Raw genomic sequence first — 10,529 nt, 5'->3', positions numbered from 1 at the left:
GTATACCTGCGTCCCGCCATGGTTTCAGTTTGCAGACCCGTGACAGCCGTGAGGCTGAACATCCCTTCGGGTGCTCCCTTGCAACCCATCCATCTGCAATGCATCTATTCCGACATCCTACTCCCTCTGTAACGGGGCTGTTTCCTTGCGGGGCCCCCTGCATCTCCACACACGGCTCCTTCTGGGACACGTGCTTTGCAGGTTTTCTCCCAGCCACAGACCTGTCTTCTCCTCCCCTTGAGACAGGGCTTGGCAGAGCAGTTCACCCTCCTGACAAAGCCCGGCTGACTTTGTTTCTTCATGGGTTGTGCTTCTGCGACTGCATCTAACGTCTTGTCATGAAACCCTAGGTCAGCTCTGTTTTCGTCAGTGCTTTCCATTTGGTAGTTTTGCAATTTTTTAGAAAGACTTTATTTATTGATTCATGAGAGAGGCAGAGACATAGGCAGAGAGAGAAGCAGGCTCCATGCAGGGAGCCCGGTGCAGGACTCGATCTCAGGACCCTGGCATCACAACCTGAGCCAAAGGTGGACACACCACCACTGAGCCACCCGGGCAACCCAGTCTTTTGCTTTTTTTTCTATGTAAACTTTATAATCACTTTGTTAATATCTGCAAAACAGACCCCTGTGATTTTTGTTAGGAAACGACTGAATCCACAGATCTGATTGGAAAGAGCTGACATTTTTTTTTTTTAATGTTGAGTCTCTCAATTCAGGAAACGAGAATATCTGTCCATTTATTTGGAATTTTGATGTATTTCACCAGAGTTTTACAGTTTGCTGCATATCAATCCTGTGCCTATTTTATTAAGTTTATACCTAAGTGTATCATTTGGGGAGAGGGGCTGTTAACAAATATTTTACATTTGTTTAACATAGTTTTACAAATATCACATTTCAGCTGTTCATAGACTGTACCTAAGAAATCGACTGACCTGGGTATTGACCTAGTATCCTCACAGCCTGCTCTAATCCTGTATTAGTTTCAGAGGTTGGCGTGTCTTCTCCTTGGGATTCTCTGCCGAGACAATCATGTCATCTGTGAACAAAATTTCATTTCTTCCGAACCTGTCTGCATGGTCTTGTGTCGTTGGCCTAGCTAAGACTTCCAGTAACACGATTAATAGGACTGTTGAGAGAGCCCATCCTTGCCTTGCTCCTGATGTTCAGGGGGAAGCATTACATTTCTCACCATTAACTATGAGCTGTAGGTATTTTGTGGGTGTTCTTTACCAAATCTAGAAGTTTCCCTCTATTCCTAGTTTTCTGATATAGATAGGTATTAGATTTTGTCAAATACCGTTTCTGCATCTATTGATATGATCATATGGGGTTTTCTTTCTTCTTCTTTACCCTGGATGGATTACATTACCTGACTTTTTTGAACACTGAACAAATCTTGCGTACCTGAAACAAATCCCACTTGGCCATGATGCATAATTCATGTTATGCATAGTTGGATTCAATTTGCAAATACACTGCTGAAGATTTTTGCATGTATGGTCATGAGAGATATCGATCTAAAGTTTTCCTTTCTTGTCATGTCTTATCTGATTTGGGTATTAGGGTAATTTGGGTGGGCCTTATAAAATAGTTTAAGGGGGACCCCTGGGTGGCTCAGCGGTTGAGCATCTGCCTTCGGCTCAGGGCATGATCCTCGGGTCCTGGAATCGAGTCCCACGTCGGGCTCCCTGCATGGAGCCTGCTTCTCCCTCTGCCTGTGTCTCTGCCTCTCTCTGTGTGTCTCTCATGAATAAATAAATAAAAATCTTAAAAATAGATAAATAAATAAAATAAAAATAAATAAAGTGGTTTAAGGAAACATTCCCTCTGGAAGAGATGGTAAGGAATTGGTATAATTTATTCCTTAAATATTTGGCAGAACTCACCAGGGAATCCGTGTGGGCCTGGTGCTTTCTATTTCAGAAGGTCATTAATTATTTATCCAATTTTTTTTAATAGATACAGACCGTCCTAATGATCTGTTTTTCCCTGTATGTGTTTTGGTGGATTTTTCTTTTTAAAGAAATTGTTCCATTCTATCAAACGTATTAGATTTGTGGGTATAGAATAATTCACAGTGTTCCTTTAGTTGTCCTTTAAGCGGTGATGACCACTCTTCCATTTGGTATTAATAGTTTGTGTCCCCCCCGACCCCCACCCAATCTTGGTTAGCCTGGCAAGAGCTTTATTGGTTTTATCATTGATCACTTCAAGGAACCTGCTTTTGGCTTTCTTGATTTTTCTTAATTGTTGTCCTGTCTTCAATTCCATTCCTTTCTGCTCTAATTTTTATTATTCCTTCTCATCTGCTTCTTTTAGGCATAATTTGTCCTTCTTTTTTTCTGGTCCCTCTAAGATGGTAGCTTAGATTATTGATTTTAGATCTCTCTCCTTTTCTCACATATTCATGCAATGCTAAAAAATACCCTCTATGCACTGTTTTCACTGAATCCCACAAATTTTGGCAAGTTGTGCTTAGTTCAAAGTATATTTTAATTTCCTTTAAGACTTCCCTGACTTATGCGTTATTTAGAAGGGTACTGTTTAATCTCCAAATATTTTGGCCTGTGGCAGCTTTGATCCCTGGTTTTTTTTAATGTCTATTTTAATTCCACTGTGGTCTGAGAGCATAGTTTGTAAGATTCCTATCCTTTTAAATTTGTTGAGGTGTGTTTTATGGCCCAGGATGGGGTCTTCCTTGATGAATGTTCGTGCCAGCGTGAGAGGAATGCGTAATCACGCTGTTGCCGGGTGGAGCGTTCTGTAGACGCCAATTAGGCCTGGTGGATTGATGGTGATGTTCACGTCAGCTCTCCGTCCTGACTGTCAGCAGGCTGGCTCCATCAGTTACTGAGGATGGGTGTTGAAGCCTTCGACCGTCATGGTGGATGCGTCTGGTTCTCTTTGAAGTTCTATCAGCAGTTGCCTCTCATGCTGACATTCTTCCTTTAGGCGTCCGGACCACAAGGGCTGCTCCGTCTTCTTAAAGAATTGACCCCTTTATCATTACATATTTCCCCTCTTCACCTCTGATAACATCCCTTGCCTGTAGTCCATTCTGTCTGGAATTAATGCAACTACTCTCTCTTTCTTTTGATTAGTATTAGCACGGCGTATCTTTCTCCAGCTCCTTACTTTAAATCCCTATGTGTCTTCATCATTAGAGTGAGTTTCTTGTAGACAACCTATAGTTGCATCTTCCGGGATTTTTTTTTTTTTTTCCCTCCCTGACAAGCTCTGTCTTTGACAAAGATTTAGACCGTTCACATTTAAAATGATTACCGACACAGTTGAATGAATATCTACTGTGTTTGTTTTCTGTTTGTTGTTCTGTTCCATTTTTTTCTTCCCCTCTTCTTCTTTTGAGCATTTTGTATATTGTTTTCTCTCCTGTCTTTGTATATCAATCATATCCCTTAGTATATCAATCCTATCAACTGGTTTTCCTAGAGTTGGCCTCTACATGTATAACTAATCCAGGTCAGTTTTTTTATTTAATAAATTTATTTTTTATCTGTGTTCAATTTGCCAACATATAGAATAACACCCAGTGCTCATCCCATCAAGTGCCTCCCTCAGTGCCCATCACCTGGTGTCCCCCCACCACCCACCTCCCCTTCCACCACCCCCAGTTCATTTCCCAGAGCTAGGAGTCTCTCATGTTCTGTCTCCCTTTCTGATATTTCCCACTCATTTTTTCTCCTTTCCCCTTTATTCCCTTTCACTGTTTTTTATACAGTATGCTGCTTCTATAGTGCAGATGCCTTATAACAGAGTATCCTAATTCCTGACCCTTCTCACACTGCTTATAACACTGGCCCTCATAACACTGCTGTTGTTCTTTTTGCCTTATCTGTATATTCTTTTTTTTTTTTTAACTTATGTTCCTTTTAAAAAAAATGTTTAAGTAAACTCCACACCCAAAGTGGGGCTTGAACTCACAACTGTGAGGCCCAGAGTTGCACACTCCTCTGACTGAGCGTGCCAGGTGCCCTATCACTTATCCATATTTCCTAATCACTCAATATATCATGACTATTGTTTCTTTCAATGATGATCTTTTAGATCAATTAAAACATGACAAAATGTAAGTTATTTTACCTTCACTTATTTCTTCTCCAATGCTCCGCCTTTCTGTAGATCTGACATTATCATCCTCCTTCTTCCTGCAGAACTCCTAACATTTGTTGCAGGGTTTCATGTTGGCAATGAATTCATGTCTTTCTGTGGAAGTCTTTTATTTCATTTTATTTTTCAAGGATAATTCAGTGGATGCAAAATTTTAGATCGTTGTTTGTTTTCTTTCAGTTATTTAATTATATTATTCCTTTCTCTTTGTTCTCATGGCTCCTGAAGAGATGGCCATTGTAATTCTTATGCCCATTCCTCTAAAGATAAGATACTTTTCCTTTTTGGCTTCTTTCAAGATTGTCTCTCTGTTTAAATATGATATGCTTCATGCAGACTTTTGCTGTTTATCTTGTTTTCCAGACCTCTGGTTTGGTATCTGCTACTAATTTTGGAAATTTTCCGGCCATTATTACTTTAAATATTCTTTCCCCTCCTTTCTATTATTCTTCTCCTTCTGTATTCCTATTGTGCAAATAATTTTTTTTATTATCTTCCAGTTCTTGTATATTCTCTACCCTCTGCCCTGTCTTTATTTCATTCTTTTTTTTCTCTTTGCATTTCAGTTTGGGAAGTTCTATTGACATGCCCTCACTCACTGTTCCTCCTCTCAGTTGTATCCCGTCTACTTGTGAGTCCCAAGGCATTTGTCATTTCTGTGACAGGATGAAGGATGTCCTCCTTAGTGTGAGGAGGAAAGTTGGCCACCCCAAAATGTGTCCCTTAGCACGTGGATTGTTTTAAGCTGATTATTTTTAGGAGATAGAAAGCTCAGGAAGGAACATTGATCTTCCCCTTTACTGCCTGAAAGAATTTAGATAGAGGACCTGCCCTGGGAAGAGAGATTTCACCACAGATAACTACAGAATGATATGAACGAGGTGTGGGAGACATGGAGCAACCCAGCAAAGTCTGATTGTTAAAATTTCTCTCTAGGTCCGACTATTCTGAGTGGCCCAACAAACATTTGTTTACCAAACATTTACTCTTTTTCATCTTCCCATAAATTGCTTTCCTCTTCTTTGTGGCCCCAGACCCTCATCCCCTTCTCCTTAGCTCAGGATGACATACAGACCTCATTTTGCCAGACTGTCTTTGGAGTTGCATTTCTATGTCATTAATTTTTATTTTCTCCTGTTAATCTACCTCCTGTCCATTTAATTCTTAGAAGAATCTTAAAGGGTATAGAAAAAAATATCCTCCCCAAAACTAGGATTTCCTTTAGATTCTGTCTCCTAATTTCTCTCTCTCTGCTACCTTACTCATCTGTTCTTACATGTGACAGACTTTTTTCCCCCATTAGACCCCTTAACATTTTAATCATGGTTATTTGAAATTCTTTGTCTGAAAATTTCAATATCTGTGTCATATCTGAGTCTGTTTCTCATGCTTGCTTTGTGTCTTGAGATGTGTTTTTGTTGTTTTATTGTGGGTTTGTTTTTTTGTTTGTTTGTTTTTGCCTTTAGCATGTTCTATAAATTTTTTTTTGGTCGAAATCTGGACATGGTTTATTGGGTAAAAATGGAGATAAAAGGTCTTTGGTGTGTTTCATGTTAACCTGACTAGGATATATTTCATACTCTCTGTAGCTGTAGGCATCAGAGTCTTCAAATTCCTATAATGTCCTTGCTTTTGTCAACTCTGATGTCTCTGGTTTTTCCTAATAACTCTTTCTTACAAATCTGCACATTTTGCCTCTTTTGGCTGCAATCCACTGTTATTGTGGTGCAGTCTCATTGATGGGGTGGTAGAGGGGGGAAGAGGGGGGAATGTTTAGTCTTAGGACCAGCTCTCTGCCTGTCAGTGGTGCTGTGCCCTGAGCTGTGACCCTCACGAGGGCTTCTTTTTTTTTGTTTTTCTTAAGATTTTTACTTATTTGTTCATGAGAGACACAGACAGAGGGAGAAGCAGACTCCCTGCAGGGAGCCTGATGTGGAACTCGATCCCAGGACCCCGGGATCACAACCTGAGCTGAAGGCAGATGCTCAGCCGCTGAGCCACCCAGGTGCCCCTTCATGGGGACTTCTTAGCTTTTTTCCCCCCTTGGGTGATACAGGAGGGCTGCAGGGGACTGGGATCTGCCGGCTGCCCTTCCCCCTCCAGCCTACGTGAAAGAAGGCTCTTTCTGTAAAGGTGTTTCCTTAGGGAGTAGGTCGCTGTGACGCAAAATGCTCTGGGTGCATCTCAGCAGGGCCACTTGCCTTCCCCAGCCACAGCCTCCAGGGGGGTTTCTTGAGCTCCTCATTATGAGGACATATGGGGGCTCCTGTGGAGATCCAGGCAATTTCTCACCCCCTGCTTCCATGTTCAGCCTCTATCATTTGTCAAAATTAGCACTTAGGCCTTCCTTTCAGTTTGTGGCACCAGTGGCTGCTGTTCCAAATAAACTGATCTCAGCCATGATTCTCCTCATTTCTGTCCCTACGGATTGTGGGGGATGATTTGTCCGGCTCCCCTCATTCTCTGATGGTTCAAGAAAAGTCATTGGTTTTCAGTGTGTTCAGCTTTTTTCTCATTGTAAAGACGAGAGCGGCAACTTTCAAGCTCCTTCCTTGTCACAGTTGAAACCGGATGTCCCTAAATAGACTTTTATTTTAGAATTTACAGAAAAGTTGCAAAAATAGTACACTGGGTTCCTATATACACCCACATCCAATTTCCCTATTGTTAGCACCCTCCATTCCTGTGGTACATTTGTCACAGCTAATGAACCAATATTGATATGTTATTATTAACTAAAGTTCATACTTTATCCAGATGCCATTAGATTGTCTAGAATTTCCTTTTTTCTGCCCTAGGATCCCATCCAGGGATGCACCATTACATGTAGTAATCTCTGGGCTATGACACATCTCTGGGCCACTTCCACATCTCTGGGCTATGACAGGTCCTCAGCGTGTTCTTGTTTTAGATGACCTTGATGGTTGGAGAAGTATGGAGCAGGCATTTTGTAGACTGTCCCTCAACTTGGGTTGCTCTGACATTTTGCACATGGCTAGACTGTGGTTATGAGTGTTGGGTATGAAGACCACACCAAGGGGAGAGGGCCAGGCCATCATCTCACGCCGGTGGGGCAGGAGCCAGGCCAGTATCTCCCAGGCATTTTGGGCCCTTGGCCAGCACAGCACATGCAGTGCCCAAAGCCTGGGGCCGGTCCCCAAAGAAGGAAGGGCTGCAGGTGCCAGTCACAGTGGGGACAGCACCGCCTTGGACGGGAAAGGGCCTGTGGGCATCCAAGCAGAGCCTGACCTGCCAGCCACAGTCGGAGGACCGCTGTGAGGGGGTTAGGTGGGGAGTGTGAACGTGATGTCAGACAGTAGTGCCCGGAGGGTGGACCAGGGCAGTCGGTGGAAGAGGAAGCCCGGGAGAGCATGTGTGGCAACAAGAGGCCTGTGTGCTGTGGAGGAGGCGCGCTGGCCCGTGTTCTGCAGGTCCGGAGCCAAGCCTGTGCTCACTGAGTGCCCACTAGGCCTCGGCGCTGGGAGAAGCCACGAGGGCTCAGTCCTGTTCTCTGACCTCCACCTGGTCTCCACGGGACGACCAGGGCTCAGTCTTGCTCTCTGTACCTCCACAGGTCACTCCGGGACAACCAGGCCCGGAGAGTTTGTTTCACTCAAGTTCAAAAACGGTAGCAAATGAGGAGGTTGAGATTCAAGGTCAGATCCAAAGAATTTCAGAGCGGCCCCCCTTAAACACTGGACATCTGTGTCTGTGTGTCTTTCCCCGAGTCTGGCTTTCCCTCCAGGCCACCTCCTCCTGGTGGGCCTCAGGGACCCCACCGAACCCCGGGTGGCTCTCAGAGAATACGGTGCCACCCGGCCGCAGTGACAAGCCAGGGCCTGGTCAGGCGGCTGCGCACGAACAAGACCCAGAGGGAGGCATCCGGCTGACCTGGGTGTCATGGGTGCCGTCGTCTCCTCTGCCCCGCGGGCGCCCCACCCTCCCACAGATCGCGTCCCGGGGGCGACACCGGGGTCTTTAGACTCCACTGAGCACCTGCTTCCCGCTCCTGGAACACTTGCCTGATCGGGTCTCAGGTGGAGCAGGGTTGGGGCCGGCCACTTGGCACCTTCTTGCCCGTCTGCTTCCGCTGGGCTCATTCCAGCCAAAGCCGGTCTCTGGGAGGCAGGATGCTGTGAAGCGGTCGCCGGAGCATCCCAAAGTTTCCAGACGAGCCACGGGACGGTGTCTGCCTCTGCATGGCTGCCGTGTCTTAATTCCATCGGAAACATCAGTGCTAAAGTCAGGGGCCCTGTGTAGACCGCTTGTATTCACACGTGTGATCCTCACCTGCCTCCAGAAGTGAATGAAGGAATGAAGGAATGAAGGAATGAAGGAATGAAGGAACAAGTGAGCCCCAGCTGATTTAATGCTTGTCTCGCCGTCGTCCCAGCAAATTGAGGGGGAAACTGAGCAGTTTTTCTGGGTGAGGTAAACACTAGGAGAGGCGGGAGCTTGCGTTGGGGTGTCCCCCGGAGAAGGCCCCAGGTCCCAGCATCCGCCTCCATCCCCGGGTCCGGGAGCCCAGCCCGGCCACCGGGTCACCCCTGTCATTTCCAGAACAAACCAGGACGATGTTCTAAGGGGAGGCAAGTTAATGCAATGACTACTGCCATTTCAAGCTCCAGAAATCTGCTCACTTTACCCTCCGGGAAAAGCCGCATTCTACAAAAATCAGGCCACTTGCTTAAGAAAAGGAAGACAGAGCTGGAGATGCAGATCACTCACGTCGGCCTGAGTTTCCATCACGCTCCTCACGCTCCCGTGGTGGCAGGAGGTCGCTGGGATGTGACCTGCCACCCACGGCTCGGGGAGGGCCCCATCTCCAGACCTGCTCCAGCCACGGGCAGGGCCAGGACACGGCTGCAGCACACCCCCCCCCCCCCCCCAAGGCAGAGCCCTACGGGCCGCACCGCTGGACTTGAACACATGCCAGCCTCTGCTGCGGGGCCTCTGTCCCTCCACGTCCCAGTACTGTTTTACTCTGCGCTGACCCTCACTCAGGCAGCCTTCCTCCATGAGGGACCACGCTGGCCACCAGCAGCCTTGGCCTGCAGGCCGACTGCCCCAGAATCTTGGGGACAGGGAGCTTCTTTTTCTCAGTGGCTGCAGGGAGAGCCCCCACGTGGGTCACATGCCCACCCCCAAGCACACTCAGGAGGCTGGGGTCACTGGTCCGGTGCATTAGTCAGCTCAGGCTGCGTAACAAATACCACAGATGGGTGTGGGCAGGTGGCTGAAGCAACAGGCATTCATCCTCCACAGTCCTGGAGGCTGGAAGTCTGAGATTAAGGAAGGGGTCAGCAAGGTCGGTTCTTCCTGAGGTCTCTCTCCTTGGCCTGCAGGTGGCCATCCTCTCCTGTGTCCCCACGTGGTCATCCTTTGGTACATCTGTGTCCTCACCTCTGCTTACCAGGACCCCAGCCAGATCGGGCCAGGGCCCACCCTAATGACCTCATGTTACCTTCATCACCTCTGTAGGAGCCCCGTCTCCAATCATGGTCACGTTCTAAGGTCCTGGGTGTCAGGACTCTGACATATGGAATTGGAGGGAACACGTCAGCCTGCGCCACCGCGCACACACAGCTCGCCCCTGAACCTTCCGGGGGTAGAGGGGTCATCCAGCCATGACTACAAACCACCTGGAGCAGTGAACAATCAGGGTTTTTACCAGACTAAGAGGTTGAATCTGACATAGGAGACACTATAAAGAGGATGAGGCTTCAGAAGCTGATCGACAACAAAGGAAGGGACAGACGGACACTTGAAAGCGGGGCTGCCTCAGCCGCGAGCCAATGGCCCCGCACTTGCACCCCGCCCGCCGGTGATGGTGGCCACAAGACGCAGCCGCAGGTGGACTCAGGTGGGGCAGGAGCCAGCGCCTTCCTGCGCGCGCACCCCCGGGAGGGACAGAGTGCAGCTCGGACGGAGCGCAGTCTCCTGACACCTGCCCACGGAGACAGCATCCGCTTGGGGATCTGCGGACACAGTCCCCGTGCTGACATGGCACCACGCGACCCCTCTTAGGCCTGGACAAAGTATCATCTGCAAAATACGGACATAAATAGGCACCTTGGAGGTTCGGGTCCGGGTATTACATACCGTAGTCAAAGTTCTAGTTTCACCAATAGGACAGATCAATACATTTTTAAAAATCCATTGCTAATGCAATTCCTCTCGAAATGTAAGATGAGATGCTATGAACACATATTTTTCATAGAATAGCTACGTGTGCAGAAGGAAGGTGGGGGGGACAGATGTGTGAGCAAGAAGCTGAGGAGGAGAGCGTGGTGCACACTGGGTCAGAGGTCAGCTCGCCAGGGCAGACAGTGCCACCCCGGTCGACACTTGCTTAAATCTCTTCTCCTCCACTGTCTTCCCTCAGGGTCCCACTGC

Source organism: Vulpes vulpes, unplaced genomic scaffold (genome assembly GCF_048418805.1).
Source record: "Vulpes vulpes isolate BD-2025 unplaced genomic scaffold, VulVul3 u000000711, whole genome shotgun sequence".
Lineage (NCBI taxonomy): Eukaryota > Metazoa > Chordata > Mammalia > Carnivora > Canidae > Vulpes > Vulpes vulpes.
The sequence above is the reverse complement of the archived record's forward strand: the minus strand, read 5'-3'. Positions refer to the sequence as shown.